At 34.3% G+C, this 12757-nt stretch overlaps 1 long non-coding RNA gene across 1 annotated transcript in view; it reads right to left on the bottom strand.

Annotated features, from left to right (window-relative positions):
* Positions 1-11958, bottom strand: part of LOC132597325 (uncharacterized) — a 55952-nt gene extending 43994 nt beyond the window's left edge. The window contains exons 1-2 of the long non-coding RNA XR_009563867.1: positions 11716-11958; positions 7161-7210 (exon numbers count right to left, since the gene is read on the bottom strand). This is a non-coding gene — a long non-coding RNA (uncharacterized lncRNA). The remainder of the gene's footprint in view (positions 1-7160; positions 7211-11715) is intronic.
* Between the last annotated feature and the right edge of the window lie 799 nt (positions 11959-12757).

Here is a 12757-nt window from a genome sequence, read left to right as displayed (position 1 = left end):
CAACTGACAAAGGATTAATATCCAAAATATACAAGCAGCTCATGCAGCTCACTATCAAAAAAACAACCCAATCCAAAAATGGGCAGAAGACCTAAATAGACATTTCTCCAAAGAAGATATACAGATTGCCAACAAACACATGAAAGGATGCTCAACATCGCTAATCATTAGAGAAATGCAAATCAAAACTACAATGAGGTATCACCTCACACCAGTTAGAATGGCCATCATCAAACAATAAATGCTGGAGAGTGTGTGGAGAGAAGGGAACCCTCCTTGCACTGTTGGTGGGAATGTAAATTGATACAGCCACTATGGAGAACAGTATGGAGGTTCCTTAGAAAACTACAAATAGAACTACCATACCACCCAGCAATCTCACTACTGGGCATATACCCTGAGAAAATCATAATTCAAAAAGAGTCATGTACCACAATGTTCATTGCAGCTCTATTTACAATAGCCCGGAGATGGAAACAACCTAAGTGTCCATCGACAGATGAATGGATAAAGAAGATGTGGCACATATATACAATGGAATATTACTCAGCCATAAAAGAAACGAAATTGAGTTATTTGTAGTGAGGTGGATGGACCTAGAGTCTGTCATACAGAGAAAAACAAATACCGTATGCTAACACATATATATGGAATCTAAAAAAAAAAAAAAAGGTTCTGAAAAACCTAGTTGCAGGACAGGAATAAAGATGCAGACGTAGAGAATGGACTTGAGGACATGGGGAGGGGGAAGGGTAAGCTGCAATGAAGTGAGAGAGTGGCATGGACATATATATACTACCAAATGTAAAATAGCTAGCTAGTGGGAAGCAGCTGCATCGGACAGGGAGATCAGCTCAGTGCTTTGTGACCACATAGAGGGGTGGGGTAGGGAGGGTGGGAGGGAGACGCAAGAGGAAGGGGATATGGGGATATATGTATATGTATAGCTGATTCACTTTGTTATAAAGCAGAAACTAACATGCTATTGTAAAGCAATTATACTCCAATAAAGATGTTAAAAAAAAAGTGTAAGCAATTTGAAAGTTCAACAATAAAGGGTTTGTTAAATTTGACTATTCTAGAGCAGACTATTCTGCAATCATTACAAATGAACACAAAATGTCAATACTTATAATTTATATTTTGAATAAAAAATCTACAAACAGTACACTGACATCTTTTTAATTTAAAAAATGCACATAATCGTGCTTAGAAAAAAGATTTACAAGTATAAAAGCAAAAAAATCACCACTGGGCTTCCCTGGTGGTGCAGTGGTTGAGAGTCCGCCTGCCGATGCAGGGGACACGGGTTCGTGTCCTGGTCTGGGAAGATCCCACATGCCACGCAGCGGCTGGGCCCGTGAGCCATGGCCGCTGAGCCTGCGCCTCCGGAGCCTGTGCTCCGCAGCGGGAGAGGCCACAGCAGTGACAGGCCAGCGTACCGCAAAAAAAAAAAAAAAAAAAAAAAAATCACCACTGCTTATCTATAAGTAATGAGTTCTTGAGGTCTTCTTTGTATATGCAGTTTGTATTTTTCCTTATAAACATGAATTATTTTATAACAAGAAAGATAAAGATAACTAACACATTGAAAATATAGCTAGAAGAACTAAAGTGACCCTTTACTTTTGCAAATCACATAAGCAAGGTTATATTTGTTTAAGTCCACATGTGATTGAGGTAGAATTAGAGCCATGTCCTTTTTCTTCTGGGTTTTGTTCTTTCCTCTGCACAGTAATGGTTTTTACACAGTCTGAACTAGTTTAAATATTCTTAATCTATATACCACTGACCATTTGCCTCGACATACATTTATTCAGATTCTGAATAGACTGCTAAAAATCAGTAATCTAGTCCACAGATTCTTTTCATGAAACCAAATGGAGTAAAATTACCTCACAGCTATGCATTGTAGGTTTTACTTTGCTTCTATAATATCTATACTTCGTAAACATAAATGCAAATCAAATAGATGCAACAAAGGTAAAATTTTGCTCATCCCACTGTCGCTGTGGTTTCATCCTTTTACTTGGAAAGCTTGACAGTGAAAAGAAATGCTAACCTTTGAAGTCACTCCCAGCAGAGCCCTCCTTTAGCTCAGTTTGTTATGCTCTTGAAAAGATTTGAAGGAGTAGGAATCAACCTTGAAAATCATTCAAACATCTAAACATCTAAATTCACAGGACTTGCTTTCGTTGAGACAGCTCTGCTCATTCTGAATCAATACTCTCTGATGTGGGACTTTTTGATTTTCTTCTGTTCAGACATTTGAATTAAATTTTATGAAGCCATACATGAAGGGTGAGTACATAAACCATTCTTCAGGTACAATTAACAGCAAGTATGGCACTCCAGCTGAGTTATTTTATCCAAAACATCAAAGAGACTTCCTTTCTACTGTGGTCCCTTTAGGCACTTAAGCGGTAATAGCCTATGAATTACTGGCTTTAAACTGAAGGCCCGGGGAAGACCTAATTGGATGAATTCAAACATCTTTATAATGTTGATATCTACAAACGAAGACATAATCTGAATTGAAATACGGAACACACATTGAAATAGAAAGAAAGGGGACTAATGAATATAAACAAATCAAAAGCTATAAGACCAGAAGGGACTAAAGCTGTTTTTTTTTCTGCTTTATTCAGCACTGATACTGTCTGACTTTATCTTTTTAAAGGAACTGAGAATTTGTATTTAATATTCGAGTTAGCTAAAATTTGTAATAAAGCAGAGTATAAAGTTGATTCTCTCATTAGGGTGATAAATAAATATGCCAAATTAATATGGTGTAAAAGTAAAGATTAAAGACTCATTAGCCTAAAAAGAGTCCAGGTAAATTGTCACTTATTGTTTCATGACAACATTTGTTCAGAGGCTAGAATTTAGCCATGCAAGTTTCTCAACTCAGCTTTTAATGCAATGTATTCTCTCTTATGCTGTTTGTTCTGACTTTTGTTCTCATACTTTCTGTACTATTTACATTTCTCCCTTTTCCTCCTCCTTCCTCCTTTCTCAATTTCTCTTCTCTCTAGGTATCCTCTTTACATTTTGTATTTGTGTAATATATGTATCTTCGTATGTGCATGTGAATGATGCATACATACATTTATAATATATATTCGTATATTACATATGCTTATACACAATATATAACTGTATATTTGTATTTCATTATAATATAAAAATATATATATATGCATTCTAAGTTCTGTAACCTACATAAAACTTTCAAAGCAGATGGTATTTTAATTAATTTTAATAATTATATGACCAGTTTTAATATTTTTATCCAACACCTAAAATGGAAATAAAAGTGCTTTGGAAAAGTATGGCAATTGTAATTCTTATTTGATATTAATAAAATTTTAAAATAATGGGCTTTGTAAATATATAACATTCATACTGATTGTTCTGTAAATAGTCTTTCTATTTCAGTTTGTTATTGATAATTTGTATTATTTGTCTATATTTAAGTAAAAAGAAATTGGAAAATTCTACTCTCTTATCCTTAATGAAGTGGCCTGAAAATATTGGTTTAGAACATGCAGGGCAAAGATGTGTTTTCTGCTCTGTGATAGTAAAATGAGTCAAACAAAATGAACACTTCTATAGCACCGATTAGTATGACTTCTCTTGTATCAATGTGTCATGTTATTTTTTATTTTATTTTTTTCTTTTTGGCTGCGTCGGGTCTTAGTTGCTGCACCCAGGATCTTTGTTGCAGCATACAAGCTTCTTTCTAGTTGTAGCACACAGGCTTCCCTCTAGTTGTGACATACGGGCTCCAGAGCGCGTGGGCTCAGAAGCTGTGGCACGCGGGCTTAGTTGCCCCATGGCATGTGAGATTGAACCCAGGTCTCCTGCATTGGAAGGTGGATTCTTTACCACTGGTGCACCCGGGAAGTCCCAATATGTGTGTCATGTTAAAGAGGACATGTCCTTGAAACATTTCTTTATCTTACAAGTTCCCTGGTTTTCTTTTGAATTCTCTGGATGCTTGTTTTGTTTCCTTTTTGGTTTTCCTTTTATCTATGACCATTTAATGTTGGAGGAGTCATGGGCTCTTTCTTGATCTGCTTGTAGCCCCTAAATACACTCACTCTGCTGGTGATCAAATGAAATTTCATGGTTGCAAACAACACCATAAGGTGGAATCATCAAATTTTGTCTACATCCCAAACACCTTTTCTGAAATCAAAATTCAAATACCCAACTGCTTACTTGACATTTCCATTTGATGTTGAATATCTCAACATAGCATGCTCAAAATGAAATTCCTCATTATTCAGCTCCAACTTATTTTACTCTCATTCTAGCCCATCTCAGTTAATACAGTCTTACCTTTCTAGCTGTTCTAGCCCATCTCAGTTAATACAGTCTTACCTTTCTAGCTGTTCAGGTCAATCTTCAAGATTGACTGATATTCCCTATTCCCTTTGTAAAACAGATTGATTGGATACCCATCATACTCATTTTCCCTTATTAGTAGGTCAATCTTCATTAAGCCTATGCAATTCTGCATTGATCAGTTGAAAGAATTGTATACTAACAAAACGATAGGTACAATGGTATCAAATGATTACTATGGCAATCATAAAAATTAATTAAATATTATATGAACTGATACATTTGTACAAAAATACAGTTAAACTATATTTATGGTTTAAGCAACTATATTAAGCAAGTGTATGGTTGCTTTTTCTATGAAAGTTAAGTGGAAAGTTTTCAAAATACATATAACAATAGAAAAATTCTTCTGGAATAGGGTGTTAACACAATCTAAAAAAGCTTCTTGGAAGAGAATGACCAGCCAGGAAAGAAATAATTCTTCAAAATAAGCTCAACTTCCCAACAAGATATTTGCTTAATTAACAAGCTGTGTGGAGTGAGAGGCTAAAAATCTTTAGTAGACTGCAAAATCGGCTACAATAGCTTGCAGATGCTTCCGCCAAAATGTAGCGAATTTTTTCACTATCTTGAACTTAAACTAGCCAATCTCTTTAAAGACAATAGATTATTCAGATTTTCAATATCCTCTTTTGTCACTTTTGTGAGTTGCATTTTTAAAATTATACACCTCAGGCATATTTCAAATATGTTGAAAAATAGTTGTACAAAATGTGCCCTAACCATCCTTTTAATATATGTAGGATTTGTATTGATACCCTAATTTTATTCCTAATGTGAATAACATGTTTTCTCTATTTCTTGATTACTCTTTGTGGGAGTTTATTAGGTTCATTAAAGTTTCTATACAACTAAAGTTTGGCCTTTCCTTTTGTGTACATTTACTTTCTATACTATTGATTTCTACTCTTATTTTTATCATCTATTCCTTCTATTTTCCTTGGGTGTGACCTGCTATTCTTTTTTTTTTTGCGGTACGCGGGCCTCTCACTGCTGTGGCCTCTCCCGTTGCGGAGCACAGGCTCCGGACGCGCAGGCTCAGCGGCCATGGCTCACGGGCCCAGCTGCTCCGCGGCATGTGGGATCCTCCCGGACCGGGGCACGAACCCGTGTCCCCTGCATCGGCAGGCGGACTCTCAACTACTGTGCCACCATGGAAGCCCAATATTTTATTATTTAATTGACAAAGTAGTTATATTTCTGATTTAAAAATGATATTTTTAGAGCACTAGTTATACCCCAAGCATGATTCTAATGGCATTTCATCGTTCATTCCATTACTTCTCACAAAAATTCCCTGAAAGGGAAAAATTATTTTCTGTTTTTGCCAAAAAGAAACTTGAGGCACAGAGAGCTCAAACATCTTGCTGAAGGCTACACAGGTACTAAACGGAAGAGCCAAGATGTGAACATATGTGGTTTGGCTCCTGCATCCTTTGGGACACAACCATTTTTGCCACTATGATTTAGCATTTAATTATTACTGATGATTTTGTTATCAATATTTATTGATAAGATATTTTTCTCATGTAAATTACGAATAGAAATAAGTGAATTAAAAATAAGATGCAGGGATATTTAAAGTTTTTAAAAAAGGAAGGGGGATAAAACAAATTATCCAGTTCTTATAGGTTCTCATCTTCAGGATTTAGATGAGTAGATACCATAACACAAAGCAAATCAGGAAAGGAATTTAATTTTGTCAACAAGAACATTCTTATGACTATAATTGCTTTCAAATACATTCTAGTTGGATGACAGAGGATTTGACAGGAGTATTTAGTTCTCATAAGGTGCACGCATGGGTGGTTAGATCATACTTGATTTACAGATGCGACTATATGAGCTTGCACGAATAAAGCCACGTTTCGGTGTATCGGGGAGAAAAATAAGTAATCAGTATTAACTTTAAGTATGAGCTCTCTCTGAGTTTTCTGCCTCTACTAAAGTACATACATGTTTGTTTTGCCTTTTTAACGGTGAAAAGTTATTATTCACCTACATTCTTCTTACGATCAAGGCATGTTGAAAACACACAGTCATTTTCTTTTACCCCACTGTGGGTTCTTTGCCTTCAATAACTAGGAGGTATTGAAACATCTGGATAAATCTGACTAACCCAATTCTGTGTACAAAGACTCTTCTCCCCTTAGAGAACCTCCTTGAGGTTTGTGACATTTGAAGGTAACAGATCTTCTGACCTATTCTTTGGAGAAACTTATTGACCTTTCAAAAATACTATTTTGTCTCATCACCAGGAGGATCTCTGCCCTAGCCCTTTTATGGCAATACTCACATCCCACCTCATCATCCTCCTGTCTCTAGCTCCTAAAAGTCTTTAATATGTTCTCCATTTCTATAATTTTGTGATTTCAAGAATGTTATATATATAATCATGCATCTTTTTACCTTTGATTGCATGCAATGTCAATGTACTTGTTAATAACCTGGGCTATGTTTCTGCAAAATGTTACCATTGTGGAAACTGAACTGGGTAAAGGAACCCATATTATTCTTGCAACTGCATATGAATCTACAATTAGATTCTAAATCTAATTTAGAATTTTAGATTAGAAATTTAGATTAGAAATTTCTAATTTCTAATCTAAAACTGCATATGAATCTAAAATTATTCAATATAAAAACCAAATATTAAACCAAATATTAAAACAAAAACCAAATATTAAAACAAAACAAAATGAAGGGATGCAAAGGTACTAATAGAGGTATATTTTAGGAAATATACTTACAGACGTTATTTTTCTCAGAAGCAGCACCTGGTCCTAGACTGTATCCTATACTGAAGAAAAAAGAATACTATGTAAGACATTATTGTGTAAACTGACCAAATTAGAATATGGAGAGTAATTAGATTAAAATGACACATCAATGTTAAGTGTATTGGGGTTGGTAATTATACTGTGGTTATGTAAAATAATATCCTTATTCTTAGGAAATACTGAATTATTTAGAGCTAAAGAGTCATGCTGTAAGTAACTTAACCTCAAATGTTTCAGAAAAAAGTGTGTGTGTGTGTGTGTGTGTGTGTGTGTGTGTGTGTAAAGAATACATGTGCACAAATGATAAAGAAAATGAAATCTTAGTTTGATCCATGCAGAGTATGTGTTTTCTTTGTAATAATCTCATTTTTACAATTTTTCATAGGTCTGAAATTATTTCTAAATCAAATTAAAACAATGCAACCAGGCTTCCCTGGCGCAGTGGTTGAGAGTCCGCCTGCCGATGCAGGGGACGCGGGTTCGTGCCCCAGTCCGGGAAGATCCCACATGCTGCGGAGTGGCTAGGTCCGTGAGCCATGGCCGCTGAGCCTGCGCGTCCGGAGCCTGTGCTCCGCAACGGGAGAGGCCACAACGATGAGAGGCCCACGTACCGCAAAAAAAATAAATAAATAAAAAGAAGGTATATATATATATATATATATATATATATATATATATATATATATATATATATATATATGACAAATAAGCTTATGAAAAAGGTCCTCAACATCATATGTCATTAAAGAATTGCAAGTTAAAACAGCATTGAGATATCAGTACACACTTGTTAAAATGGCCAAAATACTGACAACACAAATTATTGGCAACAAAGTGTAGCAACAGGAACTCTCATTCTCTGCTGGTGGAAATGCAAAATGGTACAGCCACCATGGAAGCTAGTTTGGCAGGTTTTTCAAAAGTGAACATATTCTTACCATACATTCCAGCCATCACATGCTTTGGTAATTACCCAGTGTAGTTAAAAACTTATGCCCATACAAAAACCTACACACGAAAGTTTAGAGTAGCTTTATTTATAATTGCCAAAACCTAGAAGCAACCAAGACGTCTTTCAGTAGGTGAACGTGTAAATAAACTGTGGTCCATCCAGACAGTGGAATATTATTCCATGTGAAAAAGAAGTGAGTTCTGGAAAGATAAGGAGGGACCTTAAATGCCTATCACTGAGTGAAAGAAGCCAATCCTGATAGGCTACACTCTGTATGATTCCAACTACACCATATTCTGGAAAAAGCAAATCTATGGAAATAGTCAAAAATCAATGGTTGCCCGGTTGGGGTCAGGAGGACGAAATAGTCAGAGCACAAAGGATTTTTAGGACAGTGAAACTGTGATATATGTACCTGCATACATAATATCATGGTGGTGGACACATACCATTACACATTTGTTCAAACCCATAGAAAGTACAACACCAAGAGTGAACACTCATGTAGACTACGGACTCTGGGCAACAACGATGTGTCAACATAGGCTCGTCAATTGTTATAAGTGTGCCACTCCGGTGAGGATGTTGATAATGGAGGAGGCTGTATGTGAGGTGGGGTTGGAAGTGCACAGGGTCTGTGTGTACTTGACTCAGTTTTGCTGTGAATGTAAAACTGTTCTAAAAAAAATAAACTCTATTAAAAAAATGGAAGCTGTGTGTTATGCTTAATTGCTTTTTTTATTGTTGCTCTAATGCTTATAAACCTATATTTGTTTTATTAATAACCCATGTATTAAAAATAATCCAAATAATCATTTGGTAAATTAATTATAGATGCTTTCTCAGTTGGATAAGAATTAGAAGCTTTAATAGGAATTTGGATAGGTCTATGGTTATTCCCAACTTATGGAAAATGATTATTTCAGTGTGGTTATGATCAGGAATCTTATGTTTCTCTATAGCTGATCGAGTGAAGAGTGTAGAATTATTAACCACATTTGTAATATAACCGTTAGGCATTGAATAAATCTGTTTTTTCTAAGAAGTATTGCATAGATTGAAATGGCTATATAAGAACACTGAAGGGGTAAAAATATTGTAATACTATTTTGGGGAAATAAATTAATGTTATAAATTATCAAAATTTTTTTCAAATTTGTTTTTATGATTTGAACACCAGTCAGACCTTTTGCTTTAAATATATTAGTGTGGCTTAACAGCCAATCAATTTAAATTACCAGCTTGTTCTCAATTACATACTGAATTAAATAGGAGATAAGAAGATCCAAGAGCTTAAAATTTATAGTTTAATTACTCTGAAAAATTAAATCTAAAAATGTGTAAAAATTCACATTAATCATTTAGTTTCAGCCCATAAATGTAAATGGTTGGAACTAAAATTCACTTCAGACTATAAGTAATAATTACCCAAAAACACTTCATGAGCTTCATTAGATATTATGTTTAATAAAAGTGAGGAGCACAGGGGACCTGCCCAAATCTGCACAAATAAGAGGATTATAGTATTTAATCAGTATAAAATGGTCACCATAAAGCTTCATTTAGGAGCATTTTCAAAAAACGAAATCAGGGAAGATGATCTTGAAAATGAAATCTGATTTTCAGCTTGACAGTTTCCTTAACATAATGCAACTAATTTTTGTGCAGTTGTCTTTTCATGTTCTTTTTCTATGTGTAACAGATTAGTAAAGAAAAAAGAATAAGGAAGTGATTGAAAACACCAATAGCATTCAGATCTTTGTTTAATAAACGAGCATTTGTAAATGCCAGCAACTTTTTTTCAATTTCTAATTTTATATGACTCATGCTATTAAATAACATCTGTTAAGAAGTCACTTTGAGAAAACATTTCTAGTTTTTGGGGGATAAGGTGCGCAAATCTTGTTAGAGGCAGTGGAAGCTCTATTTCTGATTCTCTGTGCAGAGTGAAGCAGAGAACATGCTACATTTACAGACACACTGGGGGCTCTGAAAAAATTTTCTGTAAATTATTAGAAAATACAAATTTACCTTTAAGATGTATTTGTGTAATTTAGTGGGTCATTTCAGTGATACAAAGTTTATATTCTTATAATTACTTGAGGAACACACTATTCATACCACACTGCTTTAGAGCTGCCTTATTAATGCAATAACTATGCCAAGATTTAATTTTAGAGTCTCTTTTCATGCTAGAATACCTATTACCTTTTCTAAAAACTATTTATTTGGTTGGTTGCGCCAGGTCTTAGTTGCGGCAGGCAGGCTCCTTAGTTGTGGCTCGTGGGCTCCTTAGTTGTGAAGAATACATATTACCTTTTGATAGGCATTGAATTTAAAAAAAATATGAAATCATCAACTGCCTAGTGCATATTTCTGGAAGTGCTTAGACAACAACTATACAATTTCATTAAAAAGTAGTGTGCACTCTGACTGGAGTCGTCACTACTTTGTGGAATCTATGAGCTCTCTGTTAAATATCTAATTACAATTCAATACCACGTGGCTTTTCAGCGACTTACTCCTGAATGTTAAAATTTAGGTAATTGAACTGGGTGACACAGAGTCTATGAGCTTCTATAAGAAATAAGAACCTAATACAAAGGTAACATATTGGCAATATGGATAAACTTTCATCATTTAAAAAAATGCACTCAAAATTTGGAATATAAAAAAGATTGCAAAATTACATGAACCCAGTGATTTTTAAAAGTAATCTGAAAACAGAGTAAATGCTTAAACATTCAATTTGGACTATTGGCTTGTCCTATGGTTTATGGAATCTCTTAGGATATTTAAATGAGATTCCAATTATAATACAGATTTGTACTTTTGTAATGTCTTTCACCAAAAGCAAGATTTTAGTAGGATTAACTTCAAGTGGCAAAATGTCAATGTATAATCCTTTAGAAGTTAAACACACACACACATGCATATACAGATATATATGTGTATATATAAATATATGCGTATATTTATATGTATAGTATATATAAATACATATGTGTGTACGTATCTATATAATGGGCCAGTAAACATTATCCTATATCTTTTTAGCAAATAGAAAAAAATAAAATAAATTATGTCAGAGTAATTACGGAAAAAGTTGGGTACCTGTTTTAATCAAAATATCTTATGCCAATCCCCTTCTCATTTCTTTTTCTGTTAACTTGCTCTAACTCTTACCTTTCCACTTTGAATAACTATACTTCCTCTCTCAATCTCTACGTATGTATTACAGTTCTCAAGTAAGAAAATATATAAATATATATAATTTATATGTAATCTATATAAACATATTTATAATAAGTATTTAAAGTATACATATAGTATGATAGTATTTAAAGTGTGTATATATACTTTATTTATTTATTTATTTGGAGAGAGAGAGAGAATCTCTATACCTATAACACACACGTGTGTATGTATGTTTGTCTGTGATCTTGGGGAAATATCTGAATATTTATAATTATATTTTCTCGCCACATGGCTGTTCTGAACTCAGAAGCATATAGTGTCTATCCTCCTATCGAATCATTTTGTTTGCAAAAGCAGATGGATACTAGCTCTTACCTGGTTCTGGGGAAGCTGAGTCAGTCTATAGAACGTGTTTCGTAGGCTTCAGCACAACTGAGCTGTGTCTTCAACCTGACAAGGCTCTATGATGTTGGTTCTTGGAGAAGGGAGCTCAGTGCAGGAGTTAAGGTTCCCTTTTCACATGCATACACCCAAAGCCTAAAGTTGTAAGAAAAAATGCGGGCTTACAGACAGAGAAAAGATCATGTCATCCAAACATTTAGGTCTCACTGTTTTCTCTTCAGCTTCACATGTTCACTTATTCACACTTTTTCTCTTTAAATATCTGCACCTGACCAGAGTCTCTTGCTTTAAAAACAAATACGTCTCTTCTCATTATTCACTGTTCAAAACGTCCCACTTTCCACATACCCACTAATATAGAGAACATGAACATAACATTTCCTGATGCAAAAAACAATTATTCAGACATAAAGAAATTTCAATAAATTTTTATTGTAAGATTTAGCAGTAATAAGATAAATAAAACTCAGAAAATTGAATAAATGTGATTATCATTATTTTCAATAACATTCTTTTATGTGTTAAAAATTATAGTATATAATTATATAACTATTATATATATGTGTATATATATTCATCATCATGGAACTACTGAAAAAAATGCCAAATATATGTAAATGAAAATTAAACTGACCTAACATTTCAGGAGACAGAGGTAACCACTGTTTTCTATTTATTATGTTAATTATAGACATTTTTCCTATGTTTCCATGCAAAATTCTTAGGTTAAATTAGTACACGTGTGTGTGTGTGTGTGCCCGCTCAAGTGATAGATCTACCTCACCAAGCTATGGGTACAAATGCAACATACAAGTGCCAATAACAACAATTTTATTAACTTTTCTCACCTGCTACCCCTGTATCTCCAAGTCATCCCAATTATTTCTTTTTCCGTTTATCTTAAGACATCTTCAGGACTGTCTCCCACGTGCTCAGTGATACATGTGGAGGAATTATCTTTTTACACACTACAGAGTGTATCCATATACTGTTTTCTTTTCCTGGTCACCTTGTT

This window comes from Globicephala melas, chromosome 5 (genome assembly GCF_963455315.2).
Source record: "Globicephala melas chromosome 5, mGloMel1.2, whole genome shotgun sequence".
In the NCBI taxonomy this organism is placed as follows: Eukaryota; Metazoa; Chordata; class Mammalia; order Artiodactyla; family Delphinidae; genus Globicephala; species Globicephala melas.
This window is presented reverse-complemented; position numbering and strand designations above follow the sequence as displayed.